At 37.2% G+C, this 27074-nt stretch overlaps 1 long non-coding RNA gene across 5 annotated transcripts in view; it reads left to right on the top strand.

Moving 5' to 3' along the window:
• Positions 1 to 27074, top strand: part of LOC135299240 (uncharacterized) — a 273288-nt gene that overhangs the window by 102372 nt on the left and 143842 nt on the right. For all 5 annotated transcript variants that reach the window (XR_010361268.1, XR_010361266.1, XR_010361265.1 and 2 more), the window contains one exon: positions 14018 to 14099. This is a non-coding gene — a long non-coding RNA (uncharacterized LOC135299240). The remainder of the gene's footprint in view (positions 1 to 14017; positions 14100 to 27074) is intronic.

Genomic DNA, 27074 nt, shown 5'->3' with positions numbered 1-27074 from the left:
CCTACTTAGAGAATTGAAGTAGGAATGAACAGCTATACTCTCCAGTTATTTAAGAAGTTATATAAACATTTGTCTGAACTGCTTCTCCTACCTACCAACTTGTCTCCAAAGGACTAAACTGTAGAATTATTTCTGCCTTTCTCATCATACTTGAAATGTACAGGGTGTGCTGCCAGTCTTTCTGATTCTGTATTACCTGAGATCTGTAGACAGCGTTTGGCATCTGCGATTTGACAGACGAGCTCTTCAGTCTCATATAGATTCATGATGTGTGTGATAGGTTATAATTACTGCCACCTTACACATTTCTGCTGAAACTGATCCTTCCTGTCTCACACAGTTCTTGATTCTAAAGCCTCACCCAAAATGTCATCTGTGATAAGGTACCACTAAATGGGTAATGCTCACTTGCAGCTCTAGCCACAATCCCATCTGCTTCTCAGGAAGTAGTCAGTATCTTTCGGGATTTTTAGGTGTGTATATCACTGCTGCAAAGTCAGATAGAGAAGAAAAGTTAGTGAAGCAGAGTTATTTTATTAGCAGAATTATATAAGCAGAAGTAGTTTTGTATTTCTTAGACATATTTTGAAAGCCTGATATTTGAGTTCAAAAGAAAGGATATGGCCACATTAGTACCTAATAAGTAGTAATTGCTGGAATTATGGCAGTTATTATAATCCAAATGGAATTTTTGCACACAGCCATTAGTAATTAACACATTTGAAATAAAACAGAAGATATGCAATTATTTGGCCTGCAAATGCATTTTTGGATTTTCCTTATTATTCAGTATCATTAAGATATTATGAAAACATGTAAGCCAGAGAATCCTGATGTTTTAAGCATAGGTAGGCACATAAAGGAAAACTGAACTGTAGCATAACTCTCTGAAAAATGTAAATGTAAATAATTAGGAAATCATATTAATTTTACAATTTTTAAACTTCACTGCAGATAGAATACTGCTGAAAAATGCATAAGGAAGATTTAAAAATTAGCTAAAATATGAAATATATATTTCTAACTGAATCAGTGAATATCTTCCAAAGTGGAAAAGCCCTACCATAGGTAACACCATATAGATATTAATTGCATTTAAATTTTTTAGGTATTTCCTTTTAATGAAAGATCTGTTAGAGCTGCTAATACCTACTAATCCATCTGAGGCAAGCCTGTATAATACCTGAAAATGGAACAGCCTGAAACACCTATTTTTGAGAAGTGATGTGGAACCAGCATATGCTGGAAAGGAAGCAGTGGGGATTTTAAATCCAAGTTCAGTTTGTCTCGTTGCAATACATATCTGCAAGACACATGTGAAACATTCCTTTCAATTTATATCTGTCACTCTCCAATTTATACATATTGAGGAGAAAAGCATCTACTTTAATTGGTCTTATACCAGCATGGAAGCTCTTATATCTGAACATCAGAATGAAGTTTACTCAGATAATCTTTCCACTGATGGCTGAATGCACGTGTCTTAGATATTACCCTATGAGCTAAATAAATCCCTTCATTAAAGAAATAGAATTACATCAGGGGTGTATTTTGCTCTATGCACACTATTCAGGTCTATTTTAGATGAAATGTGATTTCTAACATGATTCTAACATGAATATGAATGCAGTCTTAAAACTTTTCATAACATGAGATATGAGTCAGAAAGCAGATGCAGATGATTAGATGATGATCCAAAAGCAATTAAGCTGGCAGCATCTTCAGTACACCTGGACTGGGTTGGAGTCACCTGTGGTTCCTTCATCTGGACTCATGCTGGACTCAGATAATGTGCCTTTTCCTCCTTTACTCCCTCAAGTTTGTAATGAACATCATGTAGACCCTTAATGGACATATCTCATGTATCCTAATGAATTTCTTAAGCTGCTATATATGGTTGTGGGATTTACCCTCTTTCTCCCCAGTTAACATGTAGTTCATCATCATAAAAAGTCCTTGTTTTCATCCCTGACAGGAAAAAAAAAAGCAGCCATATTGACCTAAACATAGCTGTAGATCAAGATCTGCTCATTATAGAGGAATATTTGCATGGGAAAGTGGTATTCTTTTTTATTTTAGAATAGTAGTTCAAGGCAAATTTTCTATCTAAAATAATCCCAGTGTAAATGAAGTAGAAGGCTGCTTTCTGTCTCCTTTGGTAACACCTGCTTTCAGATCCTGGGAAAGGATCTTTATGAACTGATGTACTGAAGTCTTCAGTGTATCAAAGTTTGGGACATATGTCAACATGCTGAAGATCTTGCCCATTAATGCCAGACTGGGGGAAGGAAGAGGAGAGCAATACCTCAGAATTTTCACAGAAATTGCTTGTCAATTCTTGGGATGTTTTAACTTATTCCTTAATATTTTCGTTTAAATGTCTTAATTTTGTTTTGATTATGTGCTTTTATGTTTATATTTTTGCCCAGTGTGCAGCCTTTCAATTCATTTTAATGGAAGTTAAATGTGTTCAGTCAAAATAAAATTGCAATACCAATCTGGAAGTGCCTAAAAAACAAGCAAGGTGTTAGCAGCTTTTTCAGCACCAAGCATGTTTTCATATTAATAAATTGGCCACAAGAAAAAATCCCATTTCAAGGGAGTCACACTGTCAAACAATTAAATCACAGCATAACATATTAAAGCTGATTCACAATAATGAGAAAACTTCTGTCAGTTCTGGCAATTTTGGTAGTACAAAAACAGCAAGTAAAGGAGCATCTCAGTCTCTCTCATTTCCTGTTAGCAATCAAGTCCTGAGTGTTGAAACAGAAGGCTAGATATACCTTTGCAGTAGTAAAGCTGTTTTTTTTTTTTTTTTACTGTTGACAAAAGAGCAAATATTGTGACTGTTACAAGATTAAAGAGAAAATCTCCAAAGATGTACTCAGTTTGAAGGAAATTACACTGACTCATAGTGATACTTTGAAAAAAGTAATGGCCATGTAATGTGATTTTAATGTGCAAAGTTCAAAGAAAGATGAAGGTGAAAGAGCCAAGAAAGGTAATGGAAATGAAATTTAAATAATTATTGCTTTTGCAGCAATTTTTGCTAGTAGAAATTTTTTATTAGACATAATGATTTTCAATTAAATATTTGTCCTCTACAATGCCTACAAAATTTTCAGGCATTTTTTACAGCTTTATAGAAGGATTTTAAAAATCACATTGTACACAGCATGCATAGGGATATATCTTGAATTATCCCTTCTGTGTCTACTTGAGGAAGGGAAAATGTGTCTGGATCCATCAAGAAGGCAGAGCATGGCTTTCTGGTTTTGTTGCCTGACCCCTAAAGCCCTGTGCAATTGAAAATACCCAGAATACCAGGCAATATGGAGCCTAAAGAACTGATGCTGCAACATATTAGACCTTTTCCCCCCGCTCTTAATGTGATTTTAATTCCATGAAGTCATTCTTCTGGGGAGAGAGACTTTTGAAATAGGAGCTGGGTGAAATATTTTGCTGAGTCCTCTGTCCTGCTGCACATGGAGAGAGAAGTTGATAAAGGAAATAGAAGAAACATTGTCTCTTGCACCATATTTACATGGTATGATTTTTTTAATTGTTGGGAACTTGTAACATAGTACAGCTGTACTATAAAATCTTACGTCTCAAAATGATGAGTATTCTTCATAATTTTCCAATTATGATGATATTAAAACATTGATATGTAATTATGTCTATATTTTGTCACTGGCAATGTTCACCCTAAAGGTACATTACCCCAGTAAATTACCATGAAGTGCCAATTCACAGTACTCCCTTTTCAAAAAGGTTTGCCCATTTTGCATTATTCATAAAATGTGTTGTGAAAACCAGCTAAACCTGGGTTAAGCTGTTGGCTCAATATAGCATAAATACATAAAAATGTCAAAGTCCTGGAAAATTTGATTTATGTCTGGCACTTCGGGCAAATAGTAGCTAAACATATAGTTTTCAAATTTTTGTCTTTTTCTGCAGGGAATATTTTTTTAGTTGCTAAGAAACTACTAGATGAGAATATATGGCACTGATGAAGATTTAGCTAGTTCTTATTAGCTCATAAAAGCAATCATGTTATTTTGGTCCTTGTGCTGCAGTGGGAATCATGAAAATGAGTTAATTTTATTTAAGCAATTACATTGCCATTTCTATGAAATCTGCAAGTATTTTTGCAAGAAGAGGGTAGAAATCAGAAATAAGGATCACAAATTTTAATATTTATGAAAGCCTTGAAATTGGTGATGGTTTACATTTACAAAAAGGTGTTATGATACTGTTAAAAACCAGTTGATGTTTAATAATCCACCTACTAAAATCCTCGCTCCAATAAATACACCAAGTTTATTTTCTGTGTTTCTCTGTCTGAAAATAGCTGCACCTTGAGACAGGCTGGGAGAGACTCCCCTGGTTCTTCCTTGCACCCTGGGGACTCCGTGCTGGGCCCTGTGGGGCCATGGCCAGGGGTCTCAGCTCAGCTCTGCTGGGGGTACAGCCCTGCACCCAGGCTCACCTGCCACCTCTCTTCTGGGGAGAGAAACTGAGAGATGAAGGAGGGGTGGCAGGTAGAAATATATGAACCTGTGAATGTACTAGGCAGGTCAATTTAAAATTACCTTTCCTATAATACAGCAACTGGGGCACAAATATGGTTAGATGGAAAAGGAATGGTTTTTTTTACATTGTGTATATAAATCCTGAAATGCCTTGTCCTAGGATAATAGTTTGAAATATAATCCAGAAAACATCTTAAACAAAAAGGCAGAGATACAGTTTTTGACACTGCATGGTTCTGAGTAGTTTTTTAAAGGTAGAAGGAGCAATATTAAGAGAACTATGATTTCAGCTTGCTTTATAATTTTCCTAAGCAATTGCAGTTGGCCACTTGTAGTCACACAACTGCTGTGGTCTGTTCAGTATGTTGTTCCTTATGTTCCTACTGTGAGATGATGCTGAAAAGCTAAACATTTAAATGTTTCCCCATAATTTTCTATAAAAAGACCAACTATAGTCAAATGGTTTTTTGACATTAGTAAAAAGTGAGGACAGGGAAAATGTCATCCTCTTGAATGGAGAAGGGAAGGAGTGCTTAGATAATTTGCATATCAGCTTTATTAAGACAGACCCCAAATGACACATAAAATAAATTGACATAAATAGAAGATAACTGGATTAAGGGGATATTGGAATAAAACTCTTAACATTTAGAAGAACAAATGGATTAGAGTGGTCCACCAGTACCACTGGTAGCAGTAAGAAATCACCATGCCTGAAGGACTTTTAGAATACCTTAGATAAACATCTGTCAGCACGTACACTGGTACAGTGGTTTGTGCATTAGAGCAAGCAGCTGTGTTGATCAATCAGCCTGTACTCTTTAAAATATGAAAAGCTTGTAAATGTAATGTTTGTAGCACGACAGCAAACTCCATGCAAATCCATCCTATAAAACACGACTAAATTAAAAAAAATCAAAATATGAATAGCAGTCAAATTTTTATTTTTATCTTTCTTCCCACAAATTAAAAAATACAAGATGGTCCATAAATTTATTATCTTTCCCAAAACGTTTCAGCTAAAAGTATAATTAGGTGAGCTAAATAATCTTTGAAGTCCTTTATGAGTGTGTGATTCTGTAAACAATGTCCCCAGTGTCTGAATAGTTGACGAAGGAGCATGGTCAAACCCAGCAGAGAATGCAGCTGACCCCTAACACTTTTGTGACTGTCATTCTCCATTAACTATAAAACGAGACAGAATTAATGGCATTTAGAGCTTTGGCATTCAGGTACAGCTAAGGTTTTCACACAGGGAACCTGTGAGGAATACTATGGGTTGATCTACAGCTTTTTTCCATGGATAATTGGAGGGGTCTTGATTTGGATACATTAGGTACCTTGAACAGAATAATTTTTTTTCCAAAGAGAAGAAAATCTGTGGGCATTAATATTTATGTTGTATTATGACCGTTTTGTTAGTAATTTAAAGTACACAAATTGCATAGGCACCCGAGGAAATGGAAGGAATAACTCAGTCAAGGTAATTTAGTAAGAATACTGACTGAAAAGTTGTAGTCCCGGTAAGATTGCAATGTGCAGAGAGTTTGCAAAAAGAAAAACGCAAGCAAGAAGAAAAAGCTAATAGGCAAAAGTGAGAACACTCAGGTAGATCTTGCTGGAAAAAGAAATTCCATAAAATATTAATGATAAAAGAGTTTCTTTTAGCAACCAATTCCAGTGTTGTGTGTGTGAGATGCGAAACAAAAAATTCCTATTGGGAATATAAAGAAAAGCTCCTAGAAAATAAGGGACTACCTCTTTTCCCTTTTATTGAATTTACACTTTATTTCAACCAATCTATATGGGTTGTTACCAGGTTCAATTCATACAATGATAATGGCAATAGACATCAACTTCATAAAGAGCAGTTGTGAGCTTGTGATTTTGCTAACTGAGAGTTTACGCCACTTCCGAGCTCAGTGCTGGAGTTACTGATGTGCTGTTCCCATCATTCACAGTCCATTCTAAAGAAGACAAAAGCAGGTTTTGCAAGAGATACAGGCAGAAGAGCATGTAAAATTTCTGGAAAGAGAGTTTTGCAAAGGCTTTTAGAAAATTTTGCTGTGTGGCAATGTGGCCTCCACAAGTCCAGTCCCACTTTTTCTCTCAGCAAGTTAGAAATTGTTCCCAAACTTCACTCTCTCCTGCATCCATCTGGGCTCCTTGGGGCACAAATATGTGGGATGGGATATGTGGGATCCATTAAATACCCATGCTTGGAAGATTTCCCTCTTAGCCATATCCAGTGTTTGTTTAGTTTTTATACCATGTGACTCAAAAAACAAGATAATGGAAAACCTGACAGTTTGACAGTTATGTTTTCATTTTAGATTCAGATCCCTTAAGCTACATTTGGCACTATTAAGTAAAATTTTCACATTCAAGTCAAAGACTAAACCAGCAGGCATTCTGGAATATAAAGTGAGTAGAGTACTCCATAGCAGAAACAAATGCTTTCATAATGATTTACATGTTTACAATGTAACAGTGGCTAATGTGCAGTAAAGTCAAATCTCAGTAAAAATGAGTTAATTAAACCTAATTTTAATGCTGAGAAGAAAAAATAAGCATCATGAATGGCTGATATAAATATTAATTGCCAGCAAGATGACATATAAAAGCATAATATTCTGTTATAATAATGAAGCAAATCCTGAAATAGCAGACTGCTGTTCACCACTGCATACACACTGTCTGTACACTGTCAGGGCATGGGAGAGAGATGCAGATCTTGTAAATAAGGTCTTTTTAACTAGGGAAAAAGACCCCTTTTCGATTTCACAGTTCTAGAATATGTCATAGCACTGAAAATGCCTTTATTATCTACTCTCTGTGTATTTGGTTGTGCATGTGTGGAATGAAAGAAACCAATTTCTCAGCATCTGTATTAAGCCACAAAATTATGGTCAGTTTTTTTTTGATACTGAGGTAAAAGGACCCTCTAGAAAAAAAGGTTTCTAGAGAAAATATAAATATTAAATAATTCATTGGTCCTTTCTATCAGACAAATCTTTCTGTCACATAATGTCAAGTGAGTGACACATTCTGTGCATTTGTCCTCTTGCAACTTCATTCATATTTCTTTTTATTCAGAATACCAAAGTCAGTACTTTTGGAATGTTGCTGAAAAACAAGAACATTACAAAGTTAGCTTCAGAGTTTCACCGCTTATCTTTGTCTGATACAAGTTGGTATTGGTCATTTAAAAATCATAGCATTTCTTTGGACTGGTGCAGTGATCTGCTTGCATGCCTAATGCCATGGGATGCTGGGCTAAATGCAAACCACATGCTCTCTCTGTAAGACATAGGGAAAGGCTTTTTCTTTTATTGCTCTATATTCTTAGTTAAATACTCATGCTCTGCTTCTCAGCTGATGTAAATTGAAGATTTGTTGAAGTCAACTTAGTGAAGCTCTGCCAACTCATAACTGCCCATGATTATGTTCCTAAAATATTTACCAAATTATTGCATCAGCTTTGAAATTCTAGATGTGGTAGGAATGCCATACATCAAATGTAGACCAACTTCTTTTCAGAGCAGTTCTACTGATTTCTGAGGGTCTGCTTGAAGAGTGAAGTATTACTCTATGTGAATATGATTCTCCTGATTCAACTCTTAAGCCATTCAGATGAAAACAGGAGTGCATATCTGCAAAGAAAAAGACACATAAATTCTTGGCAATTGGGATTCCTTTACTGATGAACTCCTCCTTCATGCCACTGGTGGATTCTCATGTGCGAATGAAAATATCAGGTGGGTGATTAAACAGACTTTGTTATTGTGTGTAGTTCCACAAAACAAATGATGCTCCTGCAATTGCATTCCTTAGAGGGTGATTCTTATCCTATTGAAAGTATTAGCTGTGTCTTTGATACACTAACTTCTTCTGCAAACATGTCCAAATTATTGTTGTATGATGTATAGTATAATTTTAATCACTTGTCTTCCCAGTGAATGCAAACTATAAAATTTTAAACTGATCATAAAAAACATTTACTGATAAGGTTTTATTAATATTTATAGTTGAAAATGTATTTTTGTTTATCAATCAATCTAATGAAAAATCATACTTTACTAAATGTGATGGAATGAAAAAAAACTAAGTGAAAAATCTGGAGTGCTTTAAGATAGAAAGATTCTAATAAACTACATTCAGATAGGTTTTTTCTTAACAAGACAATCTAATACATACACATTATCAGTAGGTGTGGTTTTTGGTTTAATTTAGTTGTTTTTTTCTTTTCTTTTTTTTTTTTTTTTTTTTTTTGTTAATATTCTCTGGCTTCTTGCTTTTAAGATCATTCCATCTATGGGTTGTTTTTTTTTTTGCTGGGCTTGGGGTCCAGATAGAATTTGCTTAGACTTTTTGATAAGGGATTAGTGAAGTACAGCTTTGCTGCTTTTCAGTTCTGCCAGAAAATACTCTTTTTTTTTCCTAGGTGCTTCATTAGACTGTGACTTGTGCAGATTTACAAAGGTGTGTGTGTGACTTTCATCAACAGAGCACACAAACACACAAAGTCTATAACATTGATGAGACTGGAATGATTAAATAAGTACAGGGAACAGAAGTACATCTGGATGGCTCCCACATTAGACATCTGAATAACAACAAGTACATGATTACAGCAGTAGGAAAAGAAAGTGGAGTATGGGTGAGAAAAATCTAGAGGCAAAGAATTAACTCTAAATGCACCAGTTTGTCAAATCATGTCTCTTCTGCAATATTTTCCCTCTTCTTAACCATGTGACAAAGATATAGAGAGTTGCCTTCATCTAATACTGAAATTTGTTAAGATAAGGATATCAGAGTCCTTAGATAAGGATATCTCTGTACCCCCTCCTCCAGGCACTCCTCAGCACCATCCTCTCCCCTCCGGGTTTCAAAGCTTAATTCACTGCACAGCTTTTGCCCAACACCTTTTCCAACCAAGCCTGGCTTCTGGAGGCAGATGAAAAGCAGCAGCAAACACACACAAGAAAGTGTAATTGGCTTGCCAAAAAGTTGGTTGAAAATAACTAAACTTTGAAGTTGAATGCACTAGTGCTGGTGTGATTTTGCAGCTCAGGCTCACAGCTAGTCTCACTCTTTGTAAATTCAAAGGCTACTAAAGAGACAGAGAAGGTTTCTGTGAAAAGTAAATACGGTGCAGATATACTGTCTAGTTGACCTATGGTCAAAGACAATCAATGTGTGGCTTTCTTTTTTCCTTTCAATTTCTTTCTTTTCTAACAACATCAAAAGAAAGGGTTTCAGATATGCAAATATTTTGTATATTCTTAGATTAATCAATAAGTCCTTCTCTGATAGACATGAAAGATATATAATAATGAAATAGACAAACATAAAAATGTTTGTCCTGTCATCGGTTTCAAATCTTAAATATTTGAGAACAAACTGCTCTGAATAAACATGATAATATTATTTATAATAATATAATAAGGGGTTAACTTGGAGTTCTTGGGACTAAGGAATCCTGGAAATGACAACCTCAGTTATTTCAGTTACAGAATATAAACATTCACATGGAGGTACAGGAACAAACAGGATTCTCTGTGCCAGTGATGGGTTGCTGTTCATTGTACTTTCAGAAATCCCTTTTCAAATGCTGATAAGCTGTAGTCTGCTGCTATTGCTCATGGCATTGGCAGTGCTACACACCAATTACCTGTCAAAGGTATTTTCAAAGCAAATGTGCAGCTTCTTGATTTTTGGCTTTATTCCTCCTACAAGCCAGAAAAAGGAAAGTAATAGCAGGGTATGTCTGAACCAAAGTGTATTTTTTTTTAAACGAAGAAAGATAATATTTGTTATTTCTCACATTGAACAGAAAGTTTAACTGTGCTTGCTTGAAATATTTAATCTGCAACATTTGTACAGGGAGCCAAACGGTAGAGCATTTTTTCGGCATCTCCCCCACTCCCAAGGAGACGCTGGGGACCTGTGCCTCTCCCATGCAGCTGGGTGACAGTAGTATCCTGCCTCTCCTCTTCACTACTTTAGAAATCTGACCACGGAGAAAAAAAAATCTGAGCCAAGACTAACAATGTAGTTAACATAATATGATTGTTTTTATTATTGAAGTCAGATGAAGTCACATTTTTGGATACCATGGCATTCACCAAAAATTCTGTGCCTGGCTCTTAACTATCCTGCAGCTGTCACAACTGTTGGTAGCATTTGGCTGTAGAGACAAAGGACCTTTCACTTGCCTGTTGCTGTGATGCCCACTTATAATGACAGCAGAAATCAGCCAAGAACAGCCTGAGTGTTTAGGTACCACCAGCATGTTCCTCTGGATGCCTCAATGGGACAGAGAAAGACAACATCTCACAGCATGATGGGCGAACAGCCACTTGTGCTGGGTTTATTCCAGCCTCTGCAATGGTGACCATCTTCTGGAAAGAGGGGAAAGAATCAATGGTGGCCCAATATGCTCAGCTGCTATTCAGGCTGGCCAGATAGAGGTGGAGTAACTTCAGTTCTCTACTTCCTTCCAGTTCTCCATGTGCAAAACAGCTAATCATAATCTTAAGGCATGTTTTTGAGCCAGGAGGAGAACAAATTAAAATGTTGACATTAGGATTCTAAAGCTGGATTTTGTGTAAAATTTTCCTACGTATGTAATTAATATGCCTCCTGGGGAAGTGCAGCTGGAAATTTCTACATGGAAAACTCTGTTTAAAATACACAGAGCACTGATATGCTAATCTAATTCAGGATTTAAAACTGAAATGTAGATAAATTGATAATTATAGCTATATAAATAACACAACTTTAATTGTGTGTGAATGTCCTAACTGGCATGTGAGATGCAGACTACTGCCAATTTTTAATTTCCAGTAGAATCAGCTACAGCTATGATTCCTACTGTGAAAATTTTTGTGTTACTGAATATGTATTTTTAACGAACCCAGTAGTCATTCAGTCTACAAAAAATCAGAAGCTTAATCCTGTTGTTTGAGGCTTGTAAAGAACTAAGTTTGGCATCCTACTTGTTATATTAAAGGAAACAACTGAGAGTTTGGAAACATTTGTCTGTTCACCATATGACAATTTGGTGGTTTCTGCCTTTTTGGACAGATAATGTGCAAAAGCCCCAATTCTGGTACTAGACCAATCTGCCTGAATGTGCCTGGTCAAAGAGACTTTGAAGTGCTCAATGTACCTCTGATTAATGTGCTCAGCACAGCACCAAGTTACTGCTAAATGACTGCACTTTGACTTGTTTTCAGACTTCTACTAGTATATTTTGATATGAATCAGTCTTTGAAAAGGTCATTAATAAAAATTGGGGGTAAATGTATTGTCACATGCAAATTAGATGCCTCTTTTCATATGCTTAGTGCCATGTTGAGATTGACAATTTTGGAAATCCCAATAATTGTGCTTTGATTTGTGTACCTACCTGATTTTACATATATTGTCCAAAAATTAAGGAAAAAATCCAACATAGATACTGGGGAATTAATTTTTTTAACATAAATACCTTGAATAAGTTCTGTTCTTAGCAGACTGCATGGATTTGCATCATGCTGCCCTCTTAGGGAAGTCTACCACATATGGTGGCTGTTATCTAGCTCAAAAATGGTCATTAATCTCATTTCTCAGAGGGACACACCACAGTATTCTTGAGGCTGGGACACCCAAGGTGTGTATAATGTCTTCTGATGAGCTGAGGAGAAAGAAGTTCTGGGACTGGTGCACAGGCAGGGCATGACAGTGTAACCTCAGGGACTCTTCTCTATTTTAGCAGGCTGGCAGCTGGATGTGAACTATGTTCTAGAGCACCCAGCCTCTGTAGTCAGAACTATCTTTTTTCTTGCCATGTCTGGCAACCTTGGACTGTTACATCTCTTTTGCTGCTTGCTTGGGGTACTTTTCTCACAGGAGCTGCACCTGAACTGCCTTGCTGTGGCTCCATTTCTTGAAGGCTCAGTTTACTCTAAGACTACATTATATACTCCAGGGACCCCAAGATTATGTTGAATGTTCCATTCTTCCTTCTACTGCCAGCCCTTTTCACTTGTATTAGCATTATTTTGCCTTCTAACTGGGTATTTTTAGATGATTTTTTTGGCCTCATTTGGACCTTAATTGGATTTAGAGAGAGAAATGTTACAGCTAAAATATTTTATATTGGCTAGCTATTAATGGGGTTTCTTTGCTGATTTAGTTACAAAATTTTTTATAAAGAGCCCAGACTACAGCAGGAGAAAGGAACAGAGGCACAAATGACATATGTACAGGAATAAAGTATGTCAGTGCCCTATAAAAAAGAAATACCTCCTGGAAACTTAAAAGGGAAATCATGAAGCTTCAGAGTAAAGGAAATTGTACCAGATTTCCTAAAACATGACATTTTGTCTATACTGCAGGAAGATGTGAAGTACTTTTTGACCTTAAAGTCTGCTTCTGAAGCAGCTTTATAACAATGTCATCGTAAAGGGCCCTCTTCATTTACTGCTAATGACTTTCTTATCAAAATTGTGCAGTTTACAATCCAGAGGATGATTTTTGTAGTTGCTTGCACTCCTAACTGCTCTTGGGATCTAGGAATTGAGCTGCTTTTTGTGCCTTTTACATTACCACCAGTAATAAAAAACCTGCAATTCAACACAGCAAAACTCATTCCACTCTGGGAGCCCTTTGCCGTGCTAACTGAGGGAAAAGTCTTGGTTTTATCAGAAAGTTGATAGGACTCTGAGGCGTAGAGGGTACTCATGTGCAAGAATGTTGTACTTAAGGACTTTCTTGTTTTAAAATATTTGTATTACCTTTATTTTCCTTCTGTTTATAATTTCTCAGTTGCTTGTTTAAGATAAGTGCCTTCCTTGGAAAGAAAAAAATTGGTATCATCCTAAGCAATAATCCTGCAACCTCCGGATGAAGGAGGCTTTATAGCAGAAGTCTTTACTGTGTGTTGGCTATTTTGTACCAGCTGTTTCTACTTAGGAACTGTTGTACTTTCATGCATGAACCTGTGTCCTGGATTCAGGACATTACTAGTGTTTCAGTTTCTGAAAAGGAACTTGAGAGGCAGTTATCATTTAAAAGAAATATTCTGTGAATATACATCAAATGCATTTATTCAAATGTGCGTGTAAATGTTCCTTTCATAGTAAAGCCACTTAACTTCATATAGAAACTACTTTCAGCATAAGACCTCTGATGTTTCCTTGTCTGAGTACATATTCTAAGGACTTAAAAGTTGTGTAGGAGATGTATGGTTGGGAATTAGACAACACAGCTTGGCTCCAGGGAGTAAGGAGACACCCAGCCTGGCTTTACAACACATGTCTGGCCTATATATAACAATATGCACCTAGATCTAGAGAGCATTTCTTCTGACAGAAAGGAAGGACAAACAACTCCCACTGCAAGAATGGAGCAGAGCTACCACAAGAATTATTATGACTGCAGCATTGTTGGGCAATATTGCTATGTAATATGACTTTCTTTTTTTTTTTTAGGGGTCTTCCTGGCATCCCATAATTCTGTGTATCATCTTTATGATTCCCATGCTCCAGAAGACACTGTAGTCTTTCAGCAATGGTAAGCTTTTCTCTCTCCTTGCATTCTTACTATGTTATTCCTGCAATAAAATACCATCAGAATGTCCGCAGTGACCTGCCTTAGAAGCAGATAAAACATATCTTGCAAACAAGGCTAATGACTTCAGCAGTTGAGGACTAATTGATCCTAGCTTTTCTGTAAGTTATCTGATAAAAAGGAGTAGACAAAATGCTTCAGAATTACCCAAGCTATGGAAATAAATACATTAATGACATCCTCATATGTCCCACACATTTATTGGAAGAGCGTTGTCTGATAGCTTTGGTAAACTTCTCATTTCATGATATAGAAATTGATATTACTAAAGGTTTCTGTTGTTTGTGCAGTTATAAATCTCAACTAGATAAAAATTCTTTTATGTTGTCACTGGAAAAGAATTCCCTTTTGCATATTGTGAACTATTTATGAAGTCTAAATGTAATGGAAGACATGAATGTACATATTGCTATTGTTCTCTGACCTTGCTCACAATGTGGTTTCTGCTTTACAACACATCAGGAATATGAAGACGATACATAAACACAATATATAAACACAAAGTGGCTTTTTGTATGTATGGTTTTTTATATGTATGTGTATGTATATATTTGTCCAGTGGTAGCTTGTAAAATTTAACAGTAAACAATTAATTTTCTTACCTGAGCAAAACTAATATTTGGTGTGTGTATGAGGAAAGATAATCTGAACTTTAGATAAAACTTCTGTTCCATCTGCCAATGTTAAAGGTTTTCTCTATCACTGAAAGAAAATTCACTCTTTTTTAAAACAAAAAATTGGATTTCACTGTGAGTGAAACTATTATTTCTAGTTAAAGCGAGTACTTTAGAAATATAATTTGGATTTGAATGATGTAGTAAGAATTTTTTTCTAAAGTCTCTCCCTCTGGTTTAATCGTGATACTGGCTGGATTTCTCTGTCCAGCTTCTGATCATATTTTCTGCTAATAGATGCATCTCCTGTCATAGGTTTATATTGATTATTCTGCTGTCTGGTAAAGGTTGTGTTTGCTTTTACATACTGGGGGTGATGGCCTGAAATGATGCCTTGGTGTAATGGGTTCCCTACATTAGAGTCAAGTACCAGAGGCAGTTTTAAGTGTCTGAACCATAAAGACCTTATTCTTCAGAATACTTGAGGAGTAGAGTTGGAAAAGATAATGTGATGCATATATAACACCTGTCATTTTGAGAAATGTGAAAGTGCTTTAGAAATGAGTACAGGTCTTGACTGATTTACACTCTATGAAATGTAGTTTTCTCAGGGCAGGAATATGGAGGGAAAAAAGAACTGTTTAACAATGCACAACATTGTTAGACAATGTCTTAGGAAAAAATTAAGGTGCACATAATTAAATGTGTGTTGTACTGGCTCAAATCAATATGAACAAGACCATTTTTAATCAGCTTTTTTTTGGCTGGTTGTCCTTTTTATTGTTCCATTTTGATTTTACAAATGCCCCAGATGAAGTGAGGATAAACCAAACTAATTCCTGAAATGAAGTAATAAAGGACCTACTCATTATTTTGGGCCTGTCTCTACACCATAAAGCTTTGGAATATCCTGAGACCTATTGCCATAGTTGCACATTTCTCAGTAAGGTTCAAGGAAGGTGACTGCATGCCCTGTGCCACAGACAGATGCATTTGGACTGTGATGCTGTAGAGGCTTCTGTTCATCTGTGCTGCTCATCCCTGGCCATCAGTAAACAAAAACTTACATGCTTTTATGCCACTGGTTGTTAAAATCTGCTGGAACTGAGCTAAGCCATTTGCCCAGACTGTGACCTTGAGTATACAAGGACTTCTAACCCCTCTTAGACATTGCTGTTTACGTGTTCTGTTTTTGACAACCAGATAGAAAATTGCTCTGTTGTACTGCTGAAGAACGGATCGGTTTCAAATTACTCTGAAAGGAAGCCAACAGAACAGCTAACACCATGGGGCCAAGTTTTTAATGGCCTTCAGTCTGGCTCTTAAGTTTGTGTTCCCAGGTTTGCACTCTCAATCAATTGTAGAAAAAAGTAATTTCAGGCCCAATTAGATGTGACTTGCCATCTACCAGGTTCAGAGAAAACTGAATATATTTATGATTGAAAGGACAGTAGAAAAAATAGACAGCACTTGAACTTCCCCTAGTGCAATTGGTTTTACTGTTCTTCACTCAGGTTGTGTGGTCTTTTTAAGTTACAACAGCACTGCATGCTGATTGCAGTATTCATCAGTGTCTCTTTAATGATGAAAGGCATCAATATATAATTTAGCAATGGAGCAAACTTTGTCAGAGGTTGAGTGTTCCAGAAACTTCCCTGTCTGACCATCCAGGAGTAACTCTGCTGGTCACTCTCTACCATCTGAGCTGGGAATGAAGCCCTTTCATTGCAACACAACCCACACTCATACAGTCAGACCAGGTTTTCTCACTGGTTTGACCCCAGGATTCCCATAGCAGAGTCTCAGACATCAGGATCCTGTAAATAATTTAATCATGGTACAACAACAGAATAAGCACTTGAGCTGGTGCCTCTAAGGAGGGACTCTGAACAAAGGAATCCCTTGGGAGGCTTTTGTACCCTCCCAGTCTAAGCATGGGAAAATCTGAGGGTCCTGAGCTCCTGCTGTGTCTCTGAGTGTCCAGTCCCCTGGCTGGCACCACAGGTCACTGTGCCCTTTGCTATGCAAAGGCTGGTTTCAGTTCATGGCCTCTTCTCTGGGGCTCTCACCACCAGAGCTGAACCCAGAGCTGGCACTGCACCTACTCACAGAGCTACCAGTACTGAGCATGTTGCTTCCTTTTCTGCATCTGGAGTTATACCATGGGTTGAAAACCAGGTGTTAGTGTCTCCAGGCAATCTGCCATTTACTTCAGCCAGGATTTCAATTTCAGAGAGTGTAGATGGGGTAAAATGCTGGATGCGTCACAAAAAATTTCATATCAATTGTCAGAACAGCTGTGAGAATCCTGCATCATTCTGCAGGATGCTTCAGGAGTGGAACCAGAGAACAACATGCCAGTGAGAGAAACTATTTGGTCCAGAGTGCGACTAGTTTAGTTTCAGGATTTTGTGATTCCCTGACAACAGCAAGATTAATTTTCTTGCCCTTTTCTGTGCATGTTAAGATCTTGCAGCCTCTTCCACTAGAAGAAGAGAAAAAGACTGAGCACAGAAGGAATTTAAAACAGCATGATTTTCAATACAGTCTGTCACCTAAAATAATTTTCCTTCTGTGGATCAATTCTGTCCTAATTAAGGTCACCTTAAGGACTGATATTCTTGGCAAATTTCCTTTTATAAAGACAGCTTTCTTAAATGCACTTTTTCATTAATCTGTTTTGTCATGATTACCAGTACTGAATTTCTCACTTTCTACTAAGAAAGCAACTATGGAAACTCATGTTTTCTGATAGAATAAACATATAAATAAAACTAGTATACTCTACAAGTGATCAAGCTGAATCTCTCATACAGCAAAAAGTGCCTGGGAAGTGCTGTATGCATCTTCTTTTCTTGCCTTGACACACCATTGCTTATAGTGAGTCAATATCTCATGTGAGGAAATGGTATTTTCTCAATATCAGGAAAAGGAAGTTGCAGTCTTATGTTTTGCTGCTCCCCAGAAAATCATGGGAAAGTCATCCAGAAAAGCTTTCACTGCACTGTACAGCAGTTTTTAAATTCTCTTTGGAACAGGATGGCTTCAAATCATGCTGTTTTGATGGTTGCTGTGAAAAGAAAGACGTGTCTGAAACCTTGAAAGTATTTCTACTTTTTGTGTTTCTACCCCTCATCTGTGGAAAGGGACAAATGTACTTTGCATAGAGCAGATTTGTGCTCTCAGGACAGTTGGCTGCCTTCTTAAACTGCAGCATTTCAAAATGAGTTGACAATAGTGGAAGAAGCTGCTTTCTCACTATCTTTCTCATAAAACTCAAATCAGAGGCTGCCCTCAGGGAATCTGACTACTGTTTTCTTAAAATGCACCTGAATCTTTAATTATATGTGACATAAGGCATTTAATTTGCTAGAAATGTTCTTTTATTTGTTTTTTGGTTTTCTTTTGTAATTACCAATTTACTGTAAAATTAAGAAAAAGGATTTAGAGAGTAAAGTTAACCTTTGACACCTTTCTTTATGCTGATGGTTCAAAAGGGTGTGATCTACATTTAATGCCTCCCTAATGTACATAATGAGAGCTTTCTGTACCCTTATGTTCTATGCTTAAGGTCTTTCAGTCTCTCATGTTCATTATCTTGAAGTACACAAATCAAATGAGCTTCTTCTTTCATGGGGGTGTAATATTTTTGCACAAGACAATGATTGCTCTCACATCTCCAGTGCAAAGTCTTAATTACAGCATCAGGAAACACTTCAAGTAGTCTATAAACATCTCTGCATCCTGAGTTTGGCAGGAGCTTTTTTGGCAGAGGTTGTTAGTGGCCTTACATTGATCACTTCAGTCCTGAGCTGCTATCTGACAGATGTGCTGGAGGGAACAGCATCAGGCTGTTCATGCTCCTGGTCTCTGTGCTAGGCTTTCATCTACCAGATGTGTGATGGAACCCACAATCTCTTTAAATCAGAAGAGCCTAATAAATAAAGATGAAGCTCCTCCAGTCTCTGATTAGTTTACTACATAGGGGGAAGTAGAAAACAAGCATTTTTTGTGGTGATATTTAAGGTATGAAAGAATAGTTCAAAGCAAGTTTACATAAACACAAAGTAGATAAAATTTGGAGCTCTGTGGAACTCTCATGGGAAGGAAAAGAAATACCCTTCCTCTTGAATATAGCTCCCTTAGGTTGCTCTTGGTCAGTCCTGCACTGCAACTGTAAAGGATTCTGGCTTCCCAGCTCCACGATGCAATTACTCACAGCTTAAGAGCCACACAGCACGCAGGACTGAGCTGTGTCCCCGTATCCGGGACACGTTAGGGGAATGCAGTTAACCCTGGCTCCCTAGACAAGTTAGAAACAATCCTGTAATTGTATCTGGGGACAGGCAGGTTGGACTGGAGTTCCCTGACCCAATTATAGTTGTAACTCTGACAAAGCTTAGCTCTAAAAGCAGGTTAATAAGCTAAAGGGACAGATTCATGTTATGTGCAGAGCATGAAAGTTTCTTTGAAGCTGTTCCACAGTGCTCTAACCTGAAGTTCAACAGGCACTCTGCCAGTCTCTCTGCTGTATCCCATGTGAACTTTACATTGCTTTGCTTATTAGTGACATTCAGAATGCTTGATGTATTTTTCATCATTCTTACAGCCTTGTGGAATAATGTAAGTCATATAGTCCCTTTCTTTAGCAGAGAGGCTGCTTTTTACAATTTTTAGAAACCATTTACAAAATCCTTTACTTTTACCAGTGAAGGCTATACTTTCTTTTGTAACAAATAAGTTCTGTTTTTCCTGTTTACTTATCTGTCTATTGCTCATTCCATTTAAATGGGGAATTGCTTCCCATGAGCAATTCCAATGAGTCAAAGCCAAATCTTTTGAAGATATGCGATGTTGAAGGAGAGGATCTAGGACTAAAGTGTGGAATAGATCTGTCTGTAAAAGGCTCAACCACTCCTATCATAAGAAAACATTTGTGATCTGCTTCAGGAACATTTCTATAAGTAGGTACATGTACACTTAATGTTCTGCAGTTGAGGAGAGCAGGTGTTGAGTTTTCAAATTACAGGGCTCTAATGGTTTCTTAAAAGCCCTATGTTTCCCTTAGTCTTCATCGTGTGAAACTTCCCACTAGTCCTAGAATGGCACCTCAGGTTTCCTTAGGAAGAATTTGGGCTCCACTGGTGTTAATCAAGAGTTTTGCCATTGTCTTCAGTGTAGCAATTGAACACCTGCAGCTCAATAGCCTGAGCTTAATGTCCCATATTTTCATGCAAAGCTTTGTGGAGATGTTAATGCCAATTCAGTGAAACCACTTCTGGTTTCCAATTTTAAAAATTGTCAAATTCTTTAATAATATGGATTCATTTAATGTACTTAATAATATATATTTATACAGTTAAAAGAAGTGAAAAGTAGGAAGACTAGAGACAGGTACTGGGTACTCAATGAAAATACTATGAGTTGTGCTAAAGATCTCCTAAGAACATGCTTAATTCCAGATGCTGTTATTGATATTGCACATTGCTAGTGAAAAGCAAGGCTAAGTGAGCCTAAAGAAAATGGCCAGCATGATAAGAGCACCCTAAGACATGTTTTGAATGAAAACTTGGGACACTGCAGTCATGAATATGCTTATAGCTGATCTAACTTATGAGCTGTATTTAAACTGATATAGCTAGCTTGTGTATCAATTACAACAAAAATATGGGCTTTAGGGGACTGCCAAACCTCTGGATACATGGACCACTCATCTGTTCTTTGGCCTAATGCACTGTAATTGCTATCTGAGCTAAGTAGGTTAAAGACAGATAGCATCTATGTAAGAGATTGCACTGTTGTGTGCAGATAGCTAAACCATCAAAAAATAACTGAGTGTGGTCTCAAAACAGCCCTGGAATGTTATATAGAACTTAGGGTGGGCTAACTGAAAGACTAGGAAAAAAAATACGTGTCAGTTGAGAAAATACAAAGCAGTCAGGAAAAAAGCATACTAGAACATAGCTGAAATCTTGCAGAGGTCATGGTGTGCTAAGGTAAGGGACTAGGAAAAGTATACATGTTGGCTGAGAAAACGAAAAATAGTGGGGAAACAAGGTTTAACTAGTGCATGACTGAAATATTATAGAAAGGAATGAGGAAAAAGTAAAAAAAGAACAAAAGAAAAAGAAGCACAGATTGAAAAGAATTGTATATACACAGAAACAAAACAAGGGAACTACAAAATCCGGAAGTTATCAGAAGTGTGATATAGAACTATTATTGAAATGGAGGAAAGGGAATAGATGATAGAAAGGGAGAAATATGGAAAGATCACACATAACGAAAGAAAACAAGGAGATTTCCAGAACCTTCTGAATAGCGTTTTCTTGTGAATGTGCTTTTCTGCAGGACTTCAATTTTGTAACTTATTTTCTGCCTCTGTTGCTGAAGGAGCCAAAGCTTAAGGGCAGGAAAACAGGAAAGCATTCCATTGAAATCAAATCTAAATCCAGACACGAGCCTGGTTTTCAACTTACAGCCTAACTCTTAATCCGTTTAAAGTTTCTTGTCACTTAATTGCACTACAAAGCCTTGGCAGCTTCCTCACATCACAATTCTAAGCTGTCAAAGTAAGTAAAAGTAGATATAAAGCCCGTCTAGTGTCTGTCAACTTTTAGAAACCATTTTCTAGCTGCAACTATGTACCAAGCAATAAGTTTATTGTGTCAGGTCATAAGGCCCAACCTACAAATTATGTTTCATCAACCTTAGTTGGGCCTTTCTTTACTAGGTGGCCTTTCTGGAACAATATAATCCACCTTTATCATACCTGGAACTGGAGTCTTTGATCTTAAGTTTTACATATTGCATGTTTGTTTGAACTGACATACAAAGAAGAAAGATAAAACAACTAAAAATTCTGTCACTTCACTGTTAAGTGTTAGACATGCTCTCAATTACATGCACAAGCAGTGGAAAACTTTATAACTGGGGTAATTCCTAGGGACTTCTGGGGCACATATATAGCAACATGTAGCATTATGATAGCCTCACATCACCCTTCTGACAAGGTATTGTAACCACTGGGTCACATGAAGAGGAATATTAAAGCCCCAGTTATCTCCCAGACAGTGCATGGAATATTGCAACCTACGTTACCTTGTGGACATAGTGCATCCCTGTATAACAACTACACAAAACTTCAAAGCTATTTTGTAGCATAAATTTGAAAGTTTGTAGCATAAACAATGCTAGATACTTTTCTGTTAATTAAGAAGGGAATATAAAGAGGACGGATTAAAGGAAGGAAAGTTTTCATAGTTTTGGTAAAAACGGAATTAAGAGTCAGGCTAGTCACATCAATGCCACATATCAATAAAATGTGGATTCAAATTGACGTATTTAATCAATCATTAAGTAGTAGTAGTAAACAGCAGAGTAGACTGATTCAGGTTTCTCATTCTTACACTCTTCCAACAGCACTCAACTGATTTTATTGACATTACTTCTGCTTTGGACTGCTGCTTATGGGACTTGCACTACAGCATTTACCCACACCTAACATAAAGTACACTTGCACCACAAAAGAGTCAGTAGTCTTAAAATTGTACATTAGCAGTTTGCTGAGAATGGACATGCTGAGCATATGTGCTCCTAAGGAGCATAGGTCTGATTGCAATAGTAGGAAGAAAGCACAGTTCAGTTGGATTTCTAGCTGAGATATTTTTAAAGGGTAGTTTTTTTGAACATGGAGAAATGCAGTGCTGAAAATAAGAATTCATATATAAAATCTTAATGTTTTTGTAGAAATAGTGGCTTTCTTTCTTATGTGCTTTTGGAAAGAAATATTTACAGGTATTTATATGGGTTGTGTGTTACTATGGAAATGTCAGGGAGGGCTAAACAAAGAGGAACAATTTTGTTTATAAAGAAAAGAGAAAACAGATGAGAGGAAGAAAATATAATTATCTCCATTTTACAGCTGAGAAATTTGAACACAACAAAGATAAAGAACCCAACTCTTATGGAAATCCATCAACCCTTTTAGGTTCACCTGTCACTTGGGCATTGTTCTGCCTGCAGGGTGCTCACAGAACACCAACAAATCATTACGCTCCCCTCACACTGTACCTTTTGCCTGCTTCTGTGTTCAGATGCAACCTTTCATCATAGCTGTCAACACTGTATTTTGTAAAAAGACCCAAGTCACCCCACCACCCCAGCTTCTAAAGAAATATTGGCAAGGCCCAGTGATCAATAAGAGAGCTCAGAACAGAAATAAAGGAACTGGTACTACCAGCAATGAGGCATTGCTTTCTGTCCACAGTGTGGATGTGGGCCCTCTATTCATAACATGTCACACTAACTTTACAGTCTGATCATTTTCTTTTGTTTCGGAACTGACGTTTAGGAAGTGGGTGGGTCATTTAGTAGTCTGTTCAGACTTGACAGTAAGTTCTGCACTCTCTGATTGTGAGTGTTGAGGGTCAGAAACATCCCCAAGCCACCAAGAAGAGGTTATAAATGAAAACAGGTTCAAATTTAAATATGCAAACAATCTTAGTGACTACAGCCTTCCCACTCCTGCCTTCTGTTAGGCATTTCTGATCCTTGCACTCCACAACTGATTGAGCCTGGATTCAAGCTACTGTTCAGAGAATCTGGCTTAGATACATCTAAGAAATGCACCAGGAGAGGTGGAGGCGATACAGGAGAAAGTGACCAGCCCCAATCAAACACTTAACGTACTTAAAGATAGTTTGATCCCACGGTTCTTTGTTAGAGCAAGGAGCCTGAAAAATAAAATCCTACAAAAAGCCATCTATCTGTCAGAATCCAGTCCCAGTAGGTAAACAAGATATTTTTCCTCAAGACCAGAGTAAAAGGAACAGAAATTGTTCCTCAAGAATAGAGTAGAAGAGGACCTTCTGCGCATGCTTTTTTCAGCTGCTTTTCCTGACAGCCTATATTGAGCCTGAGAGACAAGCTGAAGAATTTATACTCTGATCCAGAACTTGGCGGGTGTAACTGGGGCCGTAAAAATTGTAACTTTGGCATAATCAAGACATACCATAACTGTGTCTGCATATCTTCCTCTGAACTTCTAGAGTATTAGCTCCTGGTGAAAAAGTTGGTGGGAAAAAACACCCGACTGAGGATCATGGACATGTGCTACAAAATGAGCTACTTCTCTCCTTGGTCACAGAGATGGATGTCAAAAAATGTCTAGGAAGTAGGTCACACTGACTCCTCAGATAATAGTGGATTGTCGCATGCATCTCACTTCCATCACACTTCCACACCTCCACAAGACAGTCAACCAGCACTTGATACTCTTGGATCTCAACTCTGAACTCCATTATTCTCTACATGTTGTATATTTCTTTTAAAAGAAATCCTTTTTTAAAAAATTCTTGACCTTCACTCTGTCTTGGCTTGTCTTTCTGACTAGAGTTGTGTTCATCTTAGGTGAAAAAGGATGGAACAGTCATCTAGTGAAAGGAATTGCCCAGAAAATGAAGCCAGATATCATTTAAATAACCCAGACTGTGTCACAGATTCAGCCTGGACTGAGACCAAAAGAATACTTAGAGCCTTTTTCACCTGAAACTTGAGGCATGTTTCTTGTGAATATAAATATTCACAAGAAACATACTGAATATGTTTCACTTTACATATTCAATAAAGAGTGCGTCATAGAAAAAATGTTCATATGTGAAGTCTAGGAAACTGGAGCTGGTAGAAGCTTTTTGCTTTTCTCCCAGAACTTGTTAGGTGATGTACTTCTCTAGTGTATGGGCTTGTCTCAGAGGCCTGTCTGGGTAGAAATCCACAGCACTGTCATATTCCCTGTTCCAGTTCTGCCCCCACTAAAAGCAGAAATCACTATTGCTTCCTACACCATAAAACTATCTATAGCCTTGCTTTTAGTCATAGTCACCTACAACTTTTGCCATCCATTCCTATCCTTAGTGCCACTCCATGCCAATCTCATCTGGAAAAATCCTGCACTTGTTAAATCATGTCTCTCACTCTTTACTAATCTATCAACCAAGAGAAGACCTGAAGGTTTCAGTGCTGTCAACTGGTGTCTAAGGTTCTTGTCTGCTTCAAGCTTCCGTTCCACTTTCCTTCAGCCACCTGGCAGGCTACAGTAACAGTAATCACATATAATGAAACTGAGGACTTCAAGAACAGCAGTGGAGGAATGTAAATATCTTGAAAGTAGGGGAAAGACCAGGATAGGGCTTGAATGCAAATCTTAATTGTGAAGGCTGTCAGAGTTTTATAAGCTGAGCATGTGTACAGGGTCATCTAAGAGGTGCAAGGAACTTTAGACTTCTAAATGTAAATGACAACATAAAATAAATGCCAAATGTCTAAGAGTATATGAGCATGTGGGCATGGAGGCAAAAAAAGTTTATATACCATCACAAACTGAGATGTGAAACAGGGCTAAATCTTACTTGAGATGAAAAATCTGTGATGTCCCCAAGAATTGAGTCTCTCTTGAATTCCAATCCTTCATCTTCTACAGCTGCAGCCTAACCCTACTTCAAAATCATCTTTAGACTGTAAGACCTCTTAAACAAGCCACTATAGCTGATAATTTCTAACAAATGCTAGTCTAAGACTGTTACTTAAAACAGCTGCTTATGTGATGCATTTTTCCAGTGTTGTCCTTGAAAAAAAAAAAAATTTCATCAATAGAACATGTCTATCCAAAAAGGTGCAGTCTGTTTAACTTTCTGATTCAGATAAAAAAAATTTGTCCTCAGAACTGTTGTAACCCTGTTGTCTTGGCTGTTGTTGAGCCTGCCTGTTCTGCTGTGGGGAGGCAGGAGAAAGCAGCTCAGGCTGCAGCAGTGTGGCTTCTGAGCTTGCTTGAGTGATGTGCAGGCAGCAGGTGTGCATGTCTGCCTACACCTGAATAAATAGTCTAGCATCACTGAAAGAAAGGTTGTAAGGCTTTGAAGAATAAATCCTGAAGGTGGATCGGACTCCTAATTCAAAACCTAATCTAATTTTTTCCATGTGCAAAATTCAGATTCTTAGCTCCAAATACTCCATAATACTGAAGTTAATTATGCGGGCTGCATTTTACACTCTTGCTCTAAGAATACAGTGATTTAAAATCCAGTTGGAAAATTTCAGGATGTTTGTAATTATTTTCCGAACTCGTGTGTGTTATGCCTTCTGGTTATTTCAAGATAGAGAAGAAAACAATGAAAAATGAAAAAATTATAAATAATACCTTGAAAATAATTCTAAAATATTCTAGCATGTAAAAAAAGAAATCAATATTTTATTACATTTCATAGGAAATACAAACAACCTGCTGTTCAGTGCTTCAGCTACACAGAGAGTTTTCCAGCTTCTGGCAATAACAGAATTTAAGAAGAAATATTGTCTTCTGATAGTTTTTCCTTTCGAGATTGTTGATAAAATATAGGGACTGGTCCAACATCACCAATTTTCTAACACCACTAGGAACTGTAATATGAATCAAATGCTTGAACAACTAATGCTGCAATCACTTTAGCAGATGATAGAAAATGGACTAATCTTGGAAGTGTATCTATGTACATGTTATATGTTTCCACATCTAGATGGGGCAGTCAGAATGCAAATAAATTGGGCAGAAGCAGGGAGGTGGCTCATCTCAGATTTGTTGCAGAAAGAAGGTATTCTGACTATGATGTTTAATTTTGAGCAAAATGGGGGATCTTGACAATTAAGAACTTTTGATGTGGGTTTGGAGTTTGTGTAAACTATCAGTAAAACAGTAAGAGCCACTAGACATATCAGGTCTAGTGATAGACCTAGGTCTATCTGTATGAATTTAAATGCTTTATTTGCAGAAATGGTACACACTGTTTTGCACTGTGATTAAACAAAGATTTGGCTTCTTTGGAAAAGCTTACCTGGGCTTAGTTCTGCTCTCTGAGAGAAAACCCAGAGACAGTAGGATTTTTTCTGCTAACTCTGGGTACCAAGGTCTGGTAAGGAGGATCCAGGCATAGGCACATCAGGAGGAATTTTGAAAGAATTTCAAGAAGAAAACTTGAGGATCAGATCTGCTATGCTCGTATTCAAAGGAAAAGAAGTCAGGTACAGGACTCTACTTTGACTTTAGAACTGAGGAAAGACAATCAAGGAGACAAACCAAAGTAAAAAAAAAAAGATTACATGGTCATGGCTGCTTACATTTAAAAGAACTGCTTTTCATCCACCCTCTCCTCTTTGTTATCGTTTATCTGTGACATAAAAGCAAAGACTGCCAGTTAAAGGAAGCATCTCTGTAAAAGCATGGGAAATACAGATATGAGTATTTTCTTTTCTACAGCAAAGGAGCATGGAA

This window comes from Passer domesticus, chromosome 4, assembly GCF_036417665.1.
Source record: "Passer domesticus isolate bPasDom1 chromosome 4, bPasDom1.hap1, whole genome shotgun sequence".
Taxonomy (NCBI): Eukaryota; Metazoa; Chordata; class Aves; order Passeriformes; family Passeridae; genus Passer; species Passer domesticus.
The sequence above is the reverse complement of the archived record's forward strand: the minus strand, read 5'-3'. Positions and strand labels throughout refer to the sequence as shown.